At 47.4% G+C, this 18,652-nt stretch overlaps 1 protein-coding gene across 1 annotated transcript in view; it reads left to right on the top strand.

Annotated features, from left to right (window-relative positions):
* The window catches only part of LOC146811602 (extracellular calcium-sensing receptor-like), a 724,241-nt gene that overhangs the window by 70,857 nt on the left and 634,732 nt on the right, over positions 1–18,652 (top strand). The gene's annotated exons all lie outside the window — the stretch shown is intronic.

Here is an 18,652-nt window from a genome sequence, read left to right as displayed (position 1 = left end):
ATGGTTTTGCAAGCAACTTGTTTTTTTTAAAATTTTGTCTAGTGGTGTGTTGGTCAAACAAAAAAATGCATGTACCATCATGTATCACAAAAAATGTTTGGGTTTAGGCCAGGTAATGTCAATCTGCCTACACTCAGCCTCATTCCTCATTGCTTATGAATTGTTTGTGACTGTTTATGTGTCTTCTTATTATGTCTTAAAAGTGCATGTCACATATGACTAACATGTACATGTGTTATACCACCAGATGTAGGCAACACATAATTGTTAAGTTCCTGGGGTGAAGGACTGTGGTGAAGACATGTGTCTGTGTACTGTTTTTCAATATGTTATTTGAATTAAATGAGCTTTGAGGCAAACTACATGTGCATATAACAACATCTAATGTGTGTGTAATGCACTCCTTGTTTTTACAAAATCCAACAATCAACTTATTAATGAATCTCTGCATGCTACAAGGTACCTGGGAGCTGTCAATTCCCCATCCTAATTCTCAATGCTGTGTATGAAGTAAACATGCACCTGAGTATCTGTGTGCACAGAGTATGTATTTAACATTCAATTTTTCATATCACTGCAAAAAGCAATTTGCACAATTTATCTTTCATTTAAGTTTTAAATCAAAACATTATTGTTGGGGGCGTGGCTTGGTCGGCATTCATGGTGTGCGCAGCTTGAATAAGCTCCGTGCACCCGCCACCTTAATCCGACATTTATCCTGTAGGAGAGTAGGATCTGCTTCACATGTTTACCCCCTTCTTTTTGCTGGTGTTTCACTGTTTTTTACTTTAGTCTGGCTGGGCCCCTGCTATTCAGGGACCCAGCCTAGCTGCTTCCTCTCTAAATTGATTTCATGTACTTTAGGTACACTCCAGATTGGATTCTGGGGTACCCTTGTAAGTTCCTAGTGTATTGTATACTATGTACCCAGGGCATAGGTACCCCAGAGGCCTACCAGCGGCTGAAGAATGTATTGTGCCACCCCTGGAAAGCCATGCAAAATGACACCACAGATCTGCTACTGCAGCCTGGGTACAGTGGTGCATGCACCCCTTACTGAGGTATAGGTTCACTATTCCTCACCTATCACTGCACATAGTAACATATAAGTCACCCCTATGGCAGGCCTTATCAATCCTGAAGGCAGGGTGCTTCGTTATATGTGAGAGGGTGCCCAGGCATGAGCTGAGCCCCTCTGCAGCCTTCGGAATCTCTACTCTGGGTTGTCAGTGGTACAGCCTGACCATATAATCTTAAGTGCATTATATCTTAAACGGTTAATGCTAACTTTGGACTGGCTGCATGGAAATATGTTGTGTTTGGTGTCAAACACCTTGGAATCATACCCCCACATCAGTTCTTGATGTGAGGAAATGATCCCACCCTTCTAGAGGGAGAGACATGGCAGTACTGGTATACCCGGTGGAAATCTAATAGAGCCCTGGCATCACAAAATGGATGCTGCAGCCACAGGGTCTGGCCTCCTGCTGCTGACCGAAACTCCAGCAGGGGAGGCCTGGACAATAGGTTTCCTGTCACAGGGAGGTGTAATCACCTCCCAGACAGGATGATGTGTATTGGGGCTGGATGGGAGCACCCTCTGAGTGCTTTGAAGTCCTGCACTGGGGGCACATTTGGTGTCCCTGTGCGTAGTCCAGCTCAAACCGGTTCAGGGGCTTCCAGCCCCAGCTCTGGGGCGAAACTGGACAAAGGAAATGGGTGTAGCCACCCCTCTTTCCAAACCCTCTCATAGGTGGGTCCCCAGAGCTAGTCCAACCCCTTCCTTAGGTATAAGTAAGGAACCCTAGTAACCAGAACTTTAGCTATCCCTGGATGAAACTCTGAAGCTGAATCCTGGAACTTCGACGCTCTACTAAAGACTAGAGGACTGAAGAAATCTCCCTTGGGATCAAGGAGTGACTCCCCTGCTTGGCAGGCACCAACAAAGCATTTTGCCGGTCTGCATTTCCAAAGCTCCCGCCGGATTTTAAAGTATTTGCAGCCCAGGAAGAGGATTTCCAGACATCTCAGAGGCCGACCCGAGTCCCCAGCAAAGCTGAGACCCGCAGCCCTCGTGAGTAGCATGGAACCGGAACTCCTGGTCACCGGGCACTTTTGCAAGTGCATTGACTTCTCGACATCTCTTGAAGTCGTGTTGGGGTTACTTGTAGCCCCTACCTCAAGCAGAATATCCACTGAAGATTGTTGGGCTAATCACCCCGAGTGAACCGTGGGCCGCCATTTTGTGTTTCCTCTCGAGGTCCCTTTGTGATCCCTGGTCCATCGACTGGAGGGACCCTGAGGGGGTAACTTTTCCTTGGGCTTCCCTGGTTGCTCCAGAAGTGCCATGACTCCCAACCAAGTGGTGAGTCCCACAGACCTTGCTGGTCTGCACCGATGCATCTTTCTCCTTTCTGCGTGGGTTGCTGTTGCCAAGGCTTGTTATGTCCTATCTGGGCACTGATGCTGCAGCACTCGACACCCTTTGTGGGACAACTTGAATCCAGCTCCTGGTCGTCCTTGACGCCTCCTGGTCCTCGTGGCTGAAGAGTCAAGCTTCACCTTCTTCACCTGAAGCACCCGACATCGGTGGGCATTCGCCTATCGTTTACCTGGTCACTGGCAAGTGACCCAGACTCTGTCCCCTCTGCTTTCAGATTCTTCTCATCTTCGATCCAGGCTTGGATCTCTTCGGGCACTCTCCATCTTCCTGGCAGAAGCACTTCTTTTCCAGCTCCCATTGAAATCGACAACGCGACCCGACACCATTTAACACCTATGCACCCGGCTTCCCTGGGTGCGATAACACGAGTTCTCCGGTGCTCCAGGGGGTGTTGACCCTAGAACTTCCTAAGTCCCAAAGGGCTTGGTCCTAGTTCCTTTCTAAGTGCCCCAAATCTTTAAAAATCTGACCGCAACTTTCCCCATAGAAGCTAACGGGAGCTTGCGGCTGAGTTCTCACACTGCACACGGCCCCCGTGGGTCCCCTGTGTCATTACCTTGGGTGGCTCCTTGGGGTCCCAGCGATTCTACAGGCTCTAGGCCTTGTGTCTACTATAAGGTTTGGCTCACCCCTAGGGCCTGACGTGTATTTGTGCTTATTACTGTCATATTTGAAGTGTGACTTATGTGTTTTGACCTCTAGCCTCATAAAGAGACTAGGAAGGTGTGTTTAGAAATAAAATACATATATTGAATATATATAACTGGTGTGATTGTCTTTCATTTAGCCATTCAAGAGATTATATACTGGTTAAACAAGCTGCTTTACATTCCTTCAAGACTTAGCCTGAATGCGTCTCTCCATACCTAACACTAGGATAGCTTTTAATAAAGGTTGTCTTTAACCTATAACCAATAAGGGGTTGTTTGGACTGGTACAGGGTGCCCAATATAATTAGTGGACAGCATATACCAGGCCAACTTCTCACATTGGTGGCAGCGGTGGTATTCCAGCTTGCTATTGTTTTACCAGACAATCTCAATTGAGTGACTAACTGAAAACCACTAAAGGTACCCTAGGTACATATAATACAAGCTTTAGAATACAGTAAGTTCTACTGAACTTAGAGTTGTGTGTTAAGGGCTTAGCACACCCTTTCTTCAACTCAAGAGAGTTTAGTAGGCCACACTAGAGTAGGTATTGCAATACACCACACCTCACTAGTAATGTATTCAAGGCCAGGAACCAGTGGGTCCCTGCAAATAGCCAATGGGCTTCTAATTTCCAAATATGATAACCTCCCATTCACGGAACTGAGAGCATTATGCCCAGCTAGGAAACTGAAGACAGGCAAAAGTCCAACCACCCAGCATCTCAAAGAGGTACTCAGGCTGGATGATCTGAGAAGACCTATAGGGTCTAAAGTGGCAGGCAGAGTGGGTGGGACAGCACATGAGGAAGGACCTAGGGGTGAAATTCCCCATGACCTGACCTCTAATGCTGACCAGGAAGATGAGAATAATCTTGACTTGGGAAAACCAGCTCCCCTGGAAGATGAGGGGGAGGGCCACACTGGCCCCCTTTTTGTCCCTCCTGGAAGAGTTGGTGGTGGGCCTAGAAGGTCTAGATCTCCCTCAGTGGAGTTTAACCATTCTGGTTCATCTTTAGGGACCTCTATTTCCTCTCATAGGAGGGAAACCTCTCCGGAGAGGAGGGAGAGACTGCTTAAGTATGAGGTAGCTCAGCGTGAAATCAGAAGGAAGCAGGTAGCCCTAGATAAGGAGGCCTTAGAGCTCTACAGAGCTAGAAAAAAGTTGGGACTAGAGTCCCATGGTGGCAGAAACATCCCTAGAGATAGGGGGAGGTCTCATGACCATAGAAACCTGAATATGAGTGTCCCTCCCTACCAGAGTGGGGATGACATCCACACATGGATAAATGCACTGGAAAGGACCTGTAAAGTTCAAAGGGTCCCCCAGGAGCAGAGGGCAGCAATCCTGTGGCTCTCCTTTGCAGATAAAGGTAGAGATAAGCTCCTCACTGTTAGAGAGGAGGATGCTGATGATTATACCAGTATGAAGAGTGCCTTGATTGAAGGGTTTGGCCTAACCATTGAGCAATAAAGGTTAAAGTTCAGGGATACCCAAAAGGCACAGAATCAAGACTTGGTAGACTTTGTAGATTGTGCTACTAAGGCTCTAGAAGGTTGGTTACTTGGCTGCAAAGTGCATGACTTCCAAGGATTGTACAATTTGATTATGAGGGAGCAGATCCTTAATAACTGTCAAAATCAGCTGTTGCACCAGTACCTGGTGGACTCAGATCTGACCTCTCCCCAAGAATTGGGAAAGAAGGCAGACGAGTGGGTCAGAATCAGGGTGAGGCAGAAGGTACAGAACCAAGGTGGTGAACCCAAGAAGCAAGATCCTAAAAACTCGGACAAGGGTGGGGAGAAGGGTAACGACCAGAAGTCTTCACAAGGTCCCCAAAAATCTTCTTCATGTGGGGATTCATAGTCTAACAAGGAAAAAGGCCAAAAGAAACCATGGTGCAAAATCTGTAAGCAGAAAACTCACTGGACAAGTGACTGCACCAAGTGCAAAGAAGCAACTCCAGCCACCAGTGCCCCTAAGGCAACTGTTCCCCCTAGTACAGCTACAATTGGTGGTGGTAATGTTCAGAATAAGGGTGTAGTAGGGTTGAACCTGGGTTCTGAGATGGACTCTGGCCTAGTCAGAGTTCCACCTCAGGCTGTCCTAGTCTGTGATGGAGGCATGGATATGTCCTCCTTTGTGAGTCTCAACAACTTGGGCAAATATAGACAGCAGCCTTTGATAAATGGAAAAGATGCTTTGGCATTCAGGGACACAGGAGCAAGTGTCACAATGGTGACAAAAGATATTGTGGATCCTGGGCAGATTATACTTGGTGAAATGTACCAAGTGACCAATGCTAGCAATGTCAGAACAGACCATTCACTGGCAGCTGTTAACCTCTCCTGGGGAGGGGTAACTGGCCTTAAGAAGGTTGTGGTAAGTGCAAACCAACCAGTACAGTGCTTTCTTGGAAATGATCTAGAGACTTCAGATTGGGCTGAAGTTGAGCTCAGGACACATGCAGAAATGTTAGGGATCCCTGCTCATGTCTTTGCTGTGACTAGGTCACAGGCCAAAATGTCTAACGCTGGACAGGCCATGGATTCTGGTAGAATGGACCAGGTGCCTCCAAAGAGGAGGAGCAGTAGGGTTAAGGCAGTGCCTTCCCACCTGACTCAGAATGCAGATCAGTCTCCTGAGGGAGTTGACCAGGTTGAGTTCTTGGGTCCAGGGGGTTCTTCCAGGTCAGACCTTAGGCAGGAGCAGAAAACTCCCCCTCTCTTGAACCCCTCAGAAAGCAAGCTGCTGGTGAAGCTGTTGGGAATGCTAGTGGCACCCATAAGATTAATTGGGGTGAACGACTCCTTTACTCAGAGAGTAGAGACCCCAAGCCTGGTGCATCCAGGAGGTTGGTTATACCTCTGAAGTTTAGGGGCTTCCTATTGACACTAGCCCATGATATTCCCCTAGCAGGACACCTGGGCCAGAACAAGACTTGGGACAGAATTGTCCCTCACTTTCACTGGCCCCACATGTCTGAAGACACTAAGGAGTTTTGTCACTCCTGTGTGACCTGCCAAGCCAGTGGCAAGGCAGGTAGAACCACAAAGGCCCCCCTGATACTACTACCTGTGGTGGGAGTTCAGTTTGAGAGGGTTGTGATTGACATTGTTGGTCCCATGAATCCTCAAACTGCATCTGGGAACAGATTTATCCTGGTGGTGGTGGACTAAGCCACTAGGTACCCAGAGGCAATCCCACTTATGACCACTACAGCACTTGTGGTGGCAAGAGCTCTCTTTGGTGTATTATCAAGAGTAGGCTTTCCTAAGGAGGTAGTATCTGACAGGGGTGCAAACTTCATGTCTAGTTAGTACTTGACTGCAATGTGGAAGGAGTGTGGAGTGAACTACAAGTTCACCACACCCTATCACCCACAATGCAATGGTTTAGTTGAAAGATTCAACAAAACCTTAAAGGGCATGATCAAAGTTCTCCCAGAAAAGCTTAGGTGCAGATCAGACATCCTTTTGCCCTACCTTTTGTTTGCCTACAGGGAGGTGCCACAAAAGGGGGTTGGTTACAGCCATTTTGAACTTTTGTTTGGCCATCCTGTTAGGGGTCCTTTGTGTCTGGTGAAGGAGGGATGGGAGTTTCCTCCCAAACGCCCTAAACAGGACATAGTGGACTGTTTACTTGGTCTCCGCTCCAAAATGGCTGAATACATGAAAAAGGCAGCTAAAAACCTTGAGGCTAGCCAGGAATTACAAACAGCCTGGCATGACCAAAAGGCAGTACTGACTGTTTATCAGCCAGGACAGAAAGTGTGGGTGTTGGAGCCTGTGGCCCCAGCAGCCCTCCAGGACAAATGGAGTGGCCCTCAACAATTGTTGAACAGAAATGGGAGGTCACTTACTTGGTAGACCGTGGAACCCCTAGGAGTCCCCACAGGGTACTTCATGTCAACAGACTTAAACCATGTTGACAGGGCAGACATGGGCTTTCTCATGGATACTGATGAAGGACAGGAAGAAGAGAGTGACCCACTCCCTGACCTGCTTTCTCAGAACCCTGATGATGGGTCAGTTGATTGTTTAGCCTTGGCAGGCAGCCTCACTGTCCAGCAGCAAACTGACTGCAGAAAGCTTCTCAATCAGTACAGACATATGTTTTCTCTGACTCCAAGTCAGACAATCTGGTGCACTCATGAAGTGGGCATTGGGCACAGTCTGTCTGTGAAGAATTAGATCTACAGGCAACCTGACCATGTCAGGGACTGTATAAGGACAGAAGTCCAAAATATGTTGGATTTGGGAGTTATTGAACCCTCAGATAGTCCTTGGGCTAGTCCAGTAGTCCTGGTACCTAAACCTCACACCAAAGATGGCAAGAGAGAAATTAGGTTTTGTGTGAACTACAGGGGTCTCAATGCAATCACTGGGACTGATGCCCATCCCTACCCCATGGCAGGTGAGCTAATAGATACTTTGGCCTCAGCCAAGTTTCTAAGCACATTTGACCTGGCAGCTGGCTACTAGCAGATCAGACTAGCTGATGATGCAAAGCAAAGGACAGCATTGTCTACCCCTCGTGGGCACTATCATTTTGTGGTAATGCCCTTTGGTTTGAAGAATGCACCTGCCACTTTCCAAAGGTTGGTGAATCAAGTCCTTACAGGCCTGGAAGACAATAGTGCAGCATATCTTGATGATATTGCTTTCTTTAGCTCCACCTGGGAGGATCACCTGGTCCACCTCAGGAATGTTTAGGAGGCCCTGCAAAAAGCAGGCCTAACTATCAAGGCTACTAAGTGCCAGATAGGGCAGAGTCAGGTTGTGTACCTGGGCCACCTTGTAGGTGGAGGCCAGGTTCAATCATTGCAGAGCAAAATCCAGACCATAATGGACTGGGTTGCTCCAACTACCCAGACTCAGGTGAGAGCCTTCTTAGGCCTGACTGGGTACTAAAGAAGACTTGTCATGGGCTATGGATCAATAGTGACACCCCTAAATGACTTAAACTCTAAGGAAATGCCCAAAAAGGTTCAGTGCACAGTTAGATGTCAAAAGGCATTTGATGACCTGAAGCAGGCCATTTGCACTGCTCTCATTCTGCAAAGTCCTGACTACTCCAAAAAGTTCATTGTCCAAACAGATGCATCTGAGTTGGGGGTAGGGGCTGTACTGTAACAGTTGAATGATGAAGGTCAGGATCAACCAGTAGATTTCATAAGCAGAAGGTTGAACCCCAGAGAGAAACGTTGGTCAGCCATTGAGAGGGAGGCCTTTGCTGTGGTTTGGGCTCTGAAGAAGTTGATGCCATACTTGTTTGGTACTCACTTCATTGTTCAAACAGACCAAAAGCCCCTCTTATGGATAAAACAGATGAAGGGTGAAAACCCCAAACTTCTCAGGTGGTCCGTTTCCCTACAGGGAATGGACTATACAGTGGAACATAGACCTGGGAGTAACCATGCCAATGCAGATGGACTCTCCAGATATTTCCACTTAGAACATGAAGCCTCAACTGGTCAAGGTTAGTTTAATGTCCCTATGTTTGGAGGGGTTATGTAGGAGAGTAGGATCTGCTTCACATGTTTTCCCCCTCTTTTTGCTGGTGTTTCACTGTTTTTCGACTTTAGTCTCGCTGGGCCCTTGCTATGCAGGACCCCAGCCTAGCTGTTTCCTCTCTAAATTGATTGCATGTACTTTAGGTACACTCCATATTGGAATCTGGGGTACCCTTGTGAGTCCCTAGTATATGGTATACCCAGGGTATAGGTACCCCAGATGCCTACCAGGTGCTGAAGCATGTATTGTGCCACCCCTGGAAAACCATGCAAAATGACACCACAGGTCTGCTACTGCAGCCTGGGTAAGGTGGTGCATGCACCCCTTACTGGGGTATAGGTTCACTATACCTCACCTGTCACTGCATATAGTAACCTATCAGTTACCCCTATGGCAGGCCTTATCAACCCTGAAGGCAGGGTGCTTGGTTATATGTGAGAGGGTGCCCAGGCATGAGCTGAACCCTGCTGCATCCTTCAGAATCTCTTCTCCGGGGTTGTCAGTGGTGCAGCCTGACCATAAACTCTTAAGTGCATTAGATCTTAAATGGTTAATGCTAACTTTGGACTGGCTGCACGGAAACATGTTGTGTTTAGTGTCAAACCCCTTGGAATCATACCCCCACATCAGTTCTTGATATGAGTATATGATCCCACCCCTCTAGAGGGAGAGACGTGGCAGTACTGGTATACCCGGTGGAAATCTAATAGAGGCCTGGCATCACAACATGGATGCTGCAGCCACAGACACAGGTGTGGTCTCCTGCTGCTGACCGAAACTCCAGCAGGGGATGCCTGGACAATAGGATTCCTGTCACAGGGAGGTGTAACCACCTCCCAGACAGGATGATGTGTATTGCGGCTGGGTGGGAGCACTCTCTGAGTGCTTTGAAGTCCTGCACTAGGGGCACATTTGGTGTCCCTGTGCATAGTCCAGCTCAAACCGGTTCAGGGGCTTCCAACCCTTGCTCTGGCATGAAACTTGACAAAGGAAATGGGTGTAGCCACTTCTCTTTCCAAACCCTCCCATAGGTGGGTCCCCAGAGCTAGTCCAACCCCTTCCTTAGGTATAAGCAAGGAACCCCTGTAACCAGAATTTTAGATATCCCTGGACGAAACTCTGAAGCTGAATCCTGGAACTTCGACGCTCTATTAAAGACTAGAGGACTGAAGAAATCTCCCTTGGGGTCAAGGAGTGACTCCCCTGCTTGGCAGGCACCAACAAAGCATTTTGCCAGTCTGCATTTCCGAAGCTTCCGCCGGACTCCAAAGTATTTGCAACCCAGGAAGAGGATTTGCAGACATCTCAGAGGCCGACCGAGTCCCCAGCAAAGCTGAGACCCACAGCCCTAGTGAGTATTGTGGATCCGGAACTGCTGGTCACCAAGCATTTTTGCAAGTGCTTTGACTTTTCGACGTCTCTTCAAGTCATGCTTAGGATTACTTGTAGCTCCCACCTCAAGCAGAAGATCCACCGAAGATTGTTGGCCTAGTCGCCCCGAGTGACCCATGGGCACCATTTTGTGTTTCCTCTCGAGGTCCCTTCGCAATCCCTGTTCCATTGACTGGTGGGTCCCTGAAGGGGTACCTTTGATTTTCCTTGGGCTTCTCTGGTTGCTCCAGGCATGCCCTGACTCCCAACAAAGTGGTGAGTCCCTCAGACCTTGCTGATCTGCACCGAAGCATCTTTCTCCTTTCTGCATGGGTTGCTGTTGCCAAGGCTTGTTGGGGCCAATCCGGGCACCAACACTGCAGCACTCAACATCCTTTGTGGAACAGCTTGAATCCAGCTCCTGGTCATCATCGATGCCTCCTGGTCCTTGTGGCTCAAGAGTCAAGCTTCACCTTCTTCACCTGAAGCACCAGACATTGGTGGGCATTCGCCTATCGTCTTCCTGGTCACTGGCAAGTGACCCAGACTCTGTCCCTCTGCTTTCAGGTTCTTCTCATCTTCGATCCAGGTTTGGATCTCTTCGGACACTTCGCATCTTACCGGCAGCAGCACTTTTTTGCCAGCTCCCATTGAAATCGAAGACTCGACCCGACACCATTTGACACCTATGCACCCGGATTCCCTGGGTGAGGTAACATGAGTACTCTGGTTCTCCCGAGGGTGTTGACCCTAGAACTTCCTAAGACCCAAAGGGTTTGGTCCTTGTTCGTTTCTAAGTGTCCCTGATCTTTAAAAATCTAACTGCGACTTTCTCCATAGAGGCTAACGGGAGCTTGCGGCTGTGTTCTCACACTGCACATGGCCCCCGTGGGTCCACTGTGTCACTACCTTGGGTGGTTCCTTGGGGTCCCAGCGATTCTAAGGCTCTAGGCCTTGTGTCTAGTTAAGTCTTGGTTCTTATACCACTATTTTAGTATATGGTTTGGCTCACCCCTAGGGCCTGAGGTTTGTTTGTGCTTATTACTGTCATATTTGAAGTGTAACTTATGTGTTTTGACCTCTAGCCTCATAAAGAGACTAGGAGGGTATGCTTAGAAATAAATACATATATTTTATATATATACCTGGTGTGATTGTCTTTCATTGAGCCATTCAAGAGATTATAGACTGGTAAAACAAGCTGCCGGCAAATGGCGGACGAGTGGGAGGATCGAGGGGAGTGCGCTGTGACTAGAGTTCAGTGTCCCCGAGCTAGCTGTCTGCTCCTGCGAGGATACGTTGTGCCTGGCATGCCATTCTGCCGGTGAGGGTGCTGCCCCTAGACATGGGTAATGGGGCGTTTCGTGCACTGGTGGTCCGGCAAGCTAGGTTCCTTTAGAGGGGCCTGCTTGACTGTTTGTCGCTGGTTGCAGAAGTGGCTGGATTAGATCCAGTGCAGCTTGCGTCCTAGGGGTGGACAGAGTCCATGAGGACCGGCCGCAGGGTGCCTCCTGGAGATTATCCTGACGTGGTGGATTGGTGCCCTAGCCTTCCTATATATCTTGCTGGAATGAGATCTCCCAGAAGTATTTGGCACTGTTCACTGGAGGTCCTGACAATGGGGAAGGACAAACCTGGCACTACGGGACTGAAACAGAGCACCCTGGACCAGTTTGCAATGTCTGCAGCTATGGGCCCTCCCCCTAGCCCTGTTCTAGATAATGCAGCCTTGCTTGTTGCCATAACTGATGCAAGGGACACGTTGGAGGCCACGATTGCCACAGTGGGTACCGAGGTCTAATTTTTGCGGCAGGACTCGCGTAAGGCTGTTGACCGTATCAGTGAGGCCGAGACGCGGGTGTCCTCTGTGGAAGACACCGTGCAGACCCTCCAACAGCAGCTCAATAAATTGACCGTGATTTTCCAGGAGCTTGCCACCCACGCCGAAGATGCAGATAGCTGTGCCAGGCACAATAACCTCAGCTTTGTTGGTTTTCTGGAGGGCTGCGAAGGCGGCTCCATGAATCATTTTCCCACGTCATGACTTAAAGATCTGCTGCCGGCGGACAAGATCTCGACGTGCTTTGTGGTTGAGAGGGCTCATCGGGCGCTTACACGAAAGAACAGTGATGGATCAAACCCAGATCTGTTGACTGGGTGTGAGTGTTTGATTGGTTTTGATGCTCCGTCCATCACCACCCCCTTTTGTACCGCTTACACGAAAGACACCTCCTGGAGAAAATACACAGACGGTCATTGCCAAGCTACTAAACTATGCTGACCGGGACGCAGTGCTGCAATATGCCCAGTTGAATAAAGACAATCTCGTCTTCGATTCATGGCCCATTATGATCTTTCCAGAATACACCCATCTTGTGCAACAACAAAGACAGCTTTTCACTGCAGCACAACGGAGGCTATGCAAACTCAACCTCTCCTATATGTTACTGTATCCTGCGAGGCTTCGAGTGATTTATACCTCCAAAATATTGTTCTTCAACTCTCCTGAAGCTGCCTTCACCTGGTCCGATGAAAGAGCCCACCTGAAGCCGCATTCCCCACCACTGCTGGAGTCTGACTCCTCTGTGGGCTTGCAGCGGAATCGATCTCGCAGGATAAAGTCCAAGAGGTGGCATCGCTCTGGTTCTGATTGTCAATCCTCTAGTCCTGTGCAAGCCCCTGGTTGATATCCCTGGTTGCACATAACTGACTGTTCATGGGTTGGGCTTGACTCGATTATTCTGCACCGAGTAGAGTTGGCTGTTGTGCATGATGGTTGACCTGCACGGCCTCTAGCTCCCCAAGGTTTATGTTTTTTGTGGTGTTTGGGATCCATTTCTCACACAGACATGGTAGAATCACTAAACTTGCATATTCCTCACACAGACATGGTAGAATCACTAAACTTGCATATTCCTTACACGGACATAGTAGAATAATTAAGCGTGCATAATAAGGCTTGCAATAAGGACTGATTTGATCCTGCTACTTGATTCTCACAGCACTATGGGCCAGATATACAACCCTATTTTGCATGCAACAAATGGGTTTGCGACCCGTTTGCACTTGCAAAATATAAATGGGCCATGTACTAACTCAATTTAGCGAGTCGCAAATTATGTGCGACTCGCTAAATAGGATTAGCCACTCGCTATTAGGAAGGGGTGTTCCAAGGGTGTCCCTTCCTAATAGAGAGTTTGAGCTCTATGTATGACTGTTTTACCACCGCAATTGCGGTCGTAAAACAGTCACAGTTTACCACCCTTCTCAGACTCGCTGCAGGGTGATTTGTCAGTGGCAAGCCAGCGGACACCCCAAGGTTAGCATTTTCACCACCGAGTGCATTACGAGTACAAAGTGACATTGGCGGTCTCACAGCGGTGGACAGCCAATGGCGGTTACTCAAAGGCGGTCAATAGTCAATGTGAGAGGAACCAAAATATTTTAAATAGTTTACTAAAAAAAATACCGTTGGCTGATCCCAAATATCACACATCCAAAATGTAGTCACAAGTGGCCACACCCACAAGCCACGCCCTAAAACACACCCCTACCATGACCGACTTCCTTTGCCATTCATTACAGAACAGCCAGCTTTATCACAGCTAACAATACACATTCAATTCTATTATTTCTAAAATGTCACTTACAAACCACCACCAACCTTTTAAATACATTTACACAACCTAACCCATTATCCCCTTCTTAAATATTCCTTTGAAGTCACTACTCTAACATTTTATTTTCACCTCACCATGGCACCCAAAAACTCAGCCTTCACTGAAGGGGAATAGAAAGCCATGGTGGATGAAACCATCAAAGTAGAGTCTCAAATGTGTGGTACCCAAGTCCAGCATTTCCACAGTACGAGATCAGAAATGTGGAGAGGACTGTCAACAGTGTGAATGATGTTGAAAACACCCAACACACACAGCAGGACATTAGGAAGAGATGGATCGATCTCCATAAGAAGGTTTGCAAGAAGTATAGTGACCACCTCCAGGAGGCACAAAAAACTGGAGGTGGTCCTTCCAGTTTGCAATTACGCCTCATGCCCTGGGAGAAGTAGGTTTTGGCCATCATACAACCTGAGGGCTTGGAAGGAATATCGGGAAGATTGGACTCTAGTAAACAATACTACAGGAACTGAAACAATATCACAATGTCCTATCTGCTAGTAAATAGTCCTTTTCTGTCCACATGAATATATACTCCTTGAACATCGCATAAAGAACCTAACTAAAAATGTGGTTTATATTTGGCAAAGAACATTGTAAAAAATAGTCTACAGAGCTTTATTGTAAATATTGTATCATATTCCAATGGTGTCTGTAAGTGCTGCTTCAAATTCCTACAAAAATGGAAGCATGTAATATGGGAATATGTCAATGTGTGTCAAATCTAATATCTGTACCACATACAACTATTATACAATTCTCATCAGTGAAGTAACAAATAACTACATATACCATGAGACTTGCTCTCTTCACCTCCACCCAGCATGCTACAATCCTTACCCCCACACCTCACCTGGCAGCCATCTTGTCACTGAATTAACACTACTAAAGGAGCTGAACTCTTCTCAGCCTCCGCTAAAGTCACATCCTCCTGACCACATCTATCATGAGGTCTGCTCTCTTCACTTCCACCCAGCATGATTCACTTCTCACCCCCCTCTTCACGTAGCAGCCAACTTGCTACTCAAATATCAAACATGAAATCTGTCACATAGAGATGTGTTTAAAAATGAAATATGAGGCAAATAGCTTCTATTTGTACTGTCATGAACAGAAACTCTTTGCATGTTGGCCTGAGTTACAGAATAACACAACTACACAACTAAGAAATCTGTTTGAAACAAGACACTCAGGTTTACAACAATGCCAACTGAGCCCATGCTCACAATTCAAAAATGAGAATTGATTACTAACCCTGGACGGTAAACTCCGCTCGCAAAGGTTGTGAAGGTTTCAGCACTCCGCGTTACGCGGAGCATGCGGAGTTCTGAAAAACTCTGCTGCGCATAGCGGAGCCGAGTTTCTTTCTTGCTCGCGCTCATCAACGTCAAGTTGGTGGGCCCAAGCGAGGAAAATCCACCTCCCGGCAAGATTTTTCCTTGTTCACCATTGTTAACATCAAGTTGGCGAGCGCGAGTATGTGATATGAAATAATTGCAGATTTTCATTCATAATGTTAAAGATGATTTACTAGTAACAGATATCTATTCTTCAGCTCTGCAATGGAATGGACACAAATATCCTAGATGTACCTACATAAATGCTGCCATTAACTTTAATTTCCATTTAAATCCATAGCTGACGAGCAGATGGAGGAAAGCCAGCACTGGTTCTCCCAAGACCAAGAAGGTGAAGAAACCCTCAGTGACCAAAAAGCTCCTGAAACGTTGGACGTCAACAACAGGCCTAGCACAACTGGGCAGTCTGGAAAGACCTCGACAGTGGGCCACACTGGGACCACACCTCCTACACCTCCTACAGTGGCAAGAACAATGCAGACAACATCAGTCCCCACAACCACTGCACCTAGCACAGGAATGACCATCTCCTGGCACCAGTCCTGTCTTCTCAGAGAGCCACCGCCACCCTAGTCAGTCAGGAGCCAGGACCCAGTCGGAGTGTGCTGTCTGTGTCTAGGGCAGGGGGCAGTGCAGCTAGACATCAGAGGAGGGAGAATGTGAATCCCCAGCATGATAGGGGCACCCAGGCTGCGTTAACACAGGTCCTGGCTATGTAGCAGGACTATCAATGTGTGTTGGTTGAGGTTGTCAGCGAAGTTATAGAAATGAAGGAGTTGCATGAGTCTACATACCAGGAGGTCCCTGCTATCCAGACAGATGTTGCCGTCCTCAATGAGGTTGCGGGCCTATGCACAGAGGTGGCAGGGTTCCACACTAAGGTGGCCGGCCTATGTTCCGAAGGTGGTATCCTTGATAGGGGTGCTGAGGGATATCAACAGCATCCTATGGTGTCACTGTCTAATTACCGAAGATGTTGCTGAATAGTAATGGATGTATCCGTGAAATGGGTAGCAGTCGGCAAGTCGCACGTGGGTGAATTGGAACCAAAGCGGTGGCGGATTAGAATAAAACGGTAGGTAATTGCTAAATTTGGCATAAAAGTGTGCATGTGTATTGATTACAGCTGGCACATATTACTTTGGCCTTTTTGTTCAGGCTCGTATTTTGAATAGAATGTTTGGCAGACAGCGATCACTTAAGGTATGTGTAAACCGCATGCAAACAGCATGGGTTTTGTGGTTCTGGCAACAATAGGATACTGATAAGTCACATTTCCACAGAACCACAGGAGTGTGTCATTCTTTCATGGATATTTTTTAAGACTCCACGCCAAAGTGAGTACTCAAGTAAGAGTGATTAAAAAAGGGTATGGATTAAGGAAACTAATGTGTTGGTAACACATTTGTGGTGATTGTCACAGTGGTGATCATGGTGAGATACATCATTCACTGGTAATTAGAAATGTTTTTCAGTAGATGGTACTTAATAGTAAGGGTGGGCGTAGTTCGCGAAGTAGCACTTCGCGAAGCTACGCAAAGTGAAGTTCGCACTACGCGAGCTACGCGTAGCACTTCGCGAACTGCGTAGTAACATGTTCGCACTGTGCAAGATGTTGTTTTCAATGATTGCACAGTGCGGACAAGCAACCGGCACTGTGCAATCATTGAAAATGGCATCTTGCACAGTGCGAGCTGTAGTTTTCTGCTGCTCGAGTAGATTTTTACTCGAGCGGCAGCTTTCTCAACGCGAACTGGTAGTTTCTCATCGCGAGCGGTCGCGAGCATACGCGACCCCTCGCAATGAGAAACCCGACCTCCTCGCGCGGGAATCTCGCCGGGAGATTTATTTTCCATGCTCGCGATCGCCAACTTGATGTTGCTGATCGCGAACAAGGAAAAAGTCTCGCCGGGATGTCATTTTGCTTGCTCGCGGTCGCCAACTTGACATTGAGGACCGCGAGCAAGCAAAAAATGACCGCAGCACTACGCAACACTACGCTACGTGTGTTCGCACTGTGCTACGTGCAGTTCGCGTAGTGCGAAGTAGCGCGAACTTCGCAAACTACGCGAGCGTAGCGTAGTGCTTCGCCCAGGCTTACTTAATAGTAGAGGAATCGTTTGAGGTATTCACATGGTTAGATCACATACTTAAAGGTGTAGTTGCGTAGGAGTGACTTTAATTATACTGCAATTGTTCCTGTATGACATTGAAAGTTTTGGCAGAATAGTCATACATAACTGGTGTTGTTGGATTCATTTTTGTTTGTAGAGGACCCAGAGGAAGGGACCACCTGTCCCAAAATGCATAGGGCAGCATAAAAAGAGGACAGAGTCTATTAAAGAACAATCATCACAAATTATGTGACATAATGATGTTTGTATAATGAAGAACTGAAGTGATTCACAGGAAGCAGCATTCTGAAGATAACAAACAATAATGTTTTTTTAAAAAACATATTTTATTAGATTTTGAAAGTACCGTGAGGGCAAGGCCCCAACAAAATCTACATGGAGACACAACATTAAGACGTGGAAATATTAATGGGTACAATTTGTATATATAACACAAAATAATGATACACTGAAAACTGCGCACAGACTTGCCCACTCCACCCACAGTGGCAAGCAAATATCAATTCCCCTGCACACCCAAATAGATAAAACAATACTATACACAGTGTAGTCAGCAAACCTCCCATAGAACTACTGTTACGGGGATTGTGATGGTAGAGGAGGGAGATCGATACCCCGGTAGATGACCCAACAAGACCAAATTTTCCTATGTTTTGGGGGACAACCCCTCGCTTGAGAAAACTGCCATCTCTGCACCCATGCATTTATATAGTTCTCTTTGCCAGTTCCTCATTGTTGGCAGATAGGTGCCTTTCCATATTTGGGCAGTGTCCCTTTTGGTGATAGTAAGGGCGAGAAAGAGGAGATGCTGCTTATATCGGTTCCCACCAATGTCTTTCCTACTATGAAGTAAAAACAGACGGGGATTGTGAGGGACCTCCCACGCCAACACCTCTTTATGGCAAGGCAATACCCTTCACCAAAAGGGCTGTAGGGCCTCACAGCTCCACACCGTATGGAGAAACGTCCCTTCCTCCCTGTCAGATCTTAAGCACTGGGGGGATGTCACAACTCCGTCCTCCAAAGATGTAGGCGGGTATAATACAAGTGGTGCTCATACTTAAACTGCATGAGACAGTATCTGGAAGCAACCGCAGCACCACGGGGACTAGCTATCGCCTCTGCCCAATCATCATCTGTCAAGTTAGGATGTCACCCTGCCACGCCCTCCTTGTTTTGTGTAGGGTCATGTTGGAGTGCGTCGTCAGCGTCTGGTACATCTGTCTTAGTTTGTGGGCTCCTAGATCCCCCATAGGAAGTAGGGCTTCCAATGGATGGGATTTGGGGAGGTCAGATATATTTGCAAGGGAGGGAGTCAAGACATGGTGCAATTGGAGGTACTTATAGAACTGAGTTTTGTGGAGCTGGAAATCCTCCTGTAGTCGCTGGAATGATTTAAGAACGGTGCACGACATAACACCCCCCAAGGTGGAGATACAATTCAGGTCCCACTGACGGAACCCTTTTAGTGCAGCCACTGGACGCAAATAATTACCGTATGA

Source organism: Triturus cristatus, chromosome 7, assembly GCF_964204655.1.
Source record: "Triturus cristatus chromosome 7, aTriCri1.1, whole genome shotgun sequence".
Classification (NCBI taxonomy): Eukaryota; Metazoa; Chordata; class Amphibia; order Caudata; family Salamandridae; genus Triturus; species Triturus cristatus.
Note: the sequence above shows the minus strand (reverse complement) of the source record. Positions and strands in the feature narration are given on the sequence as shown.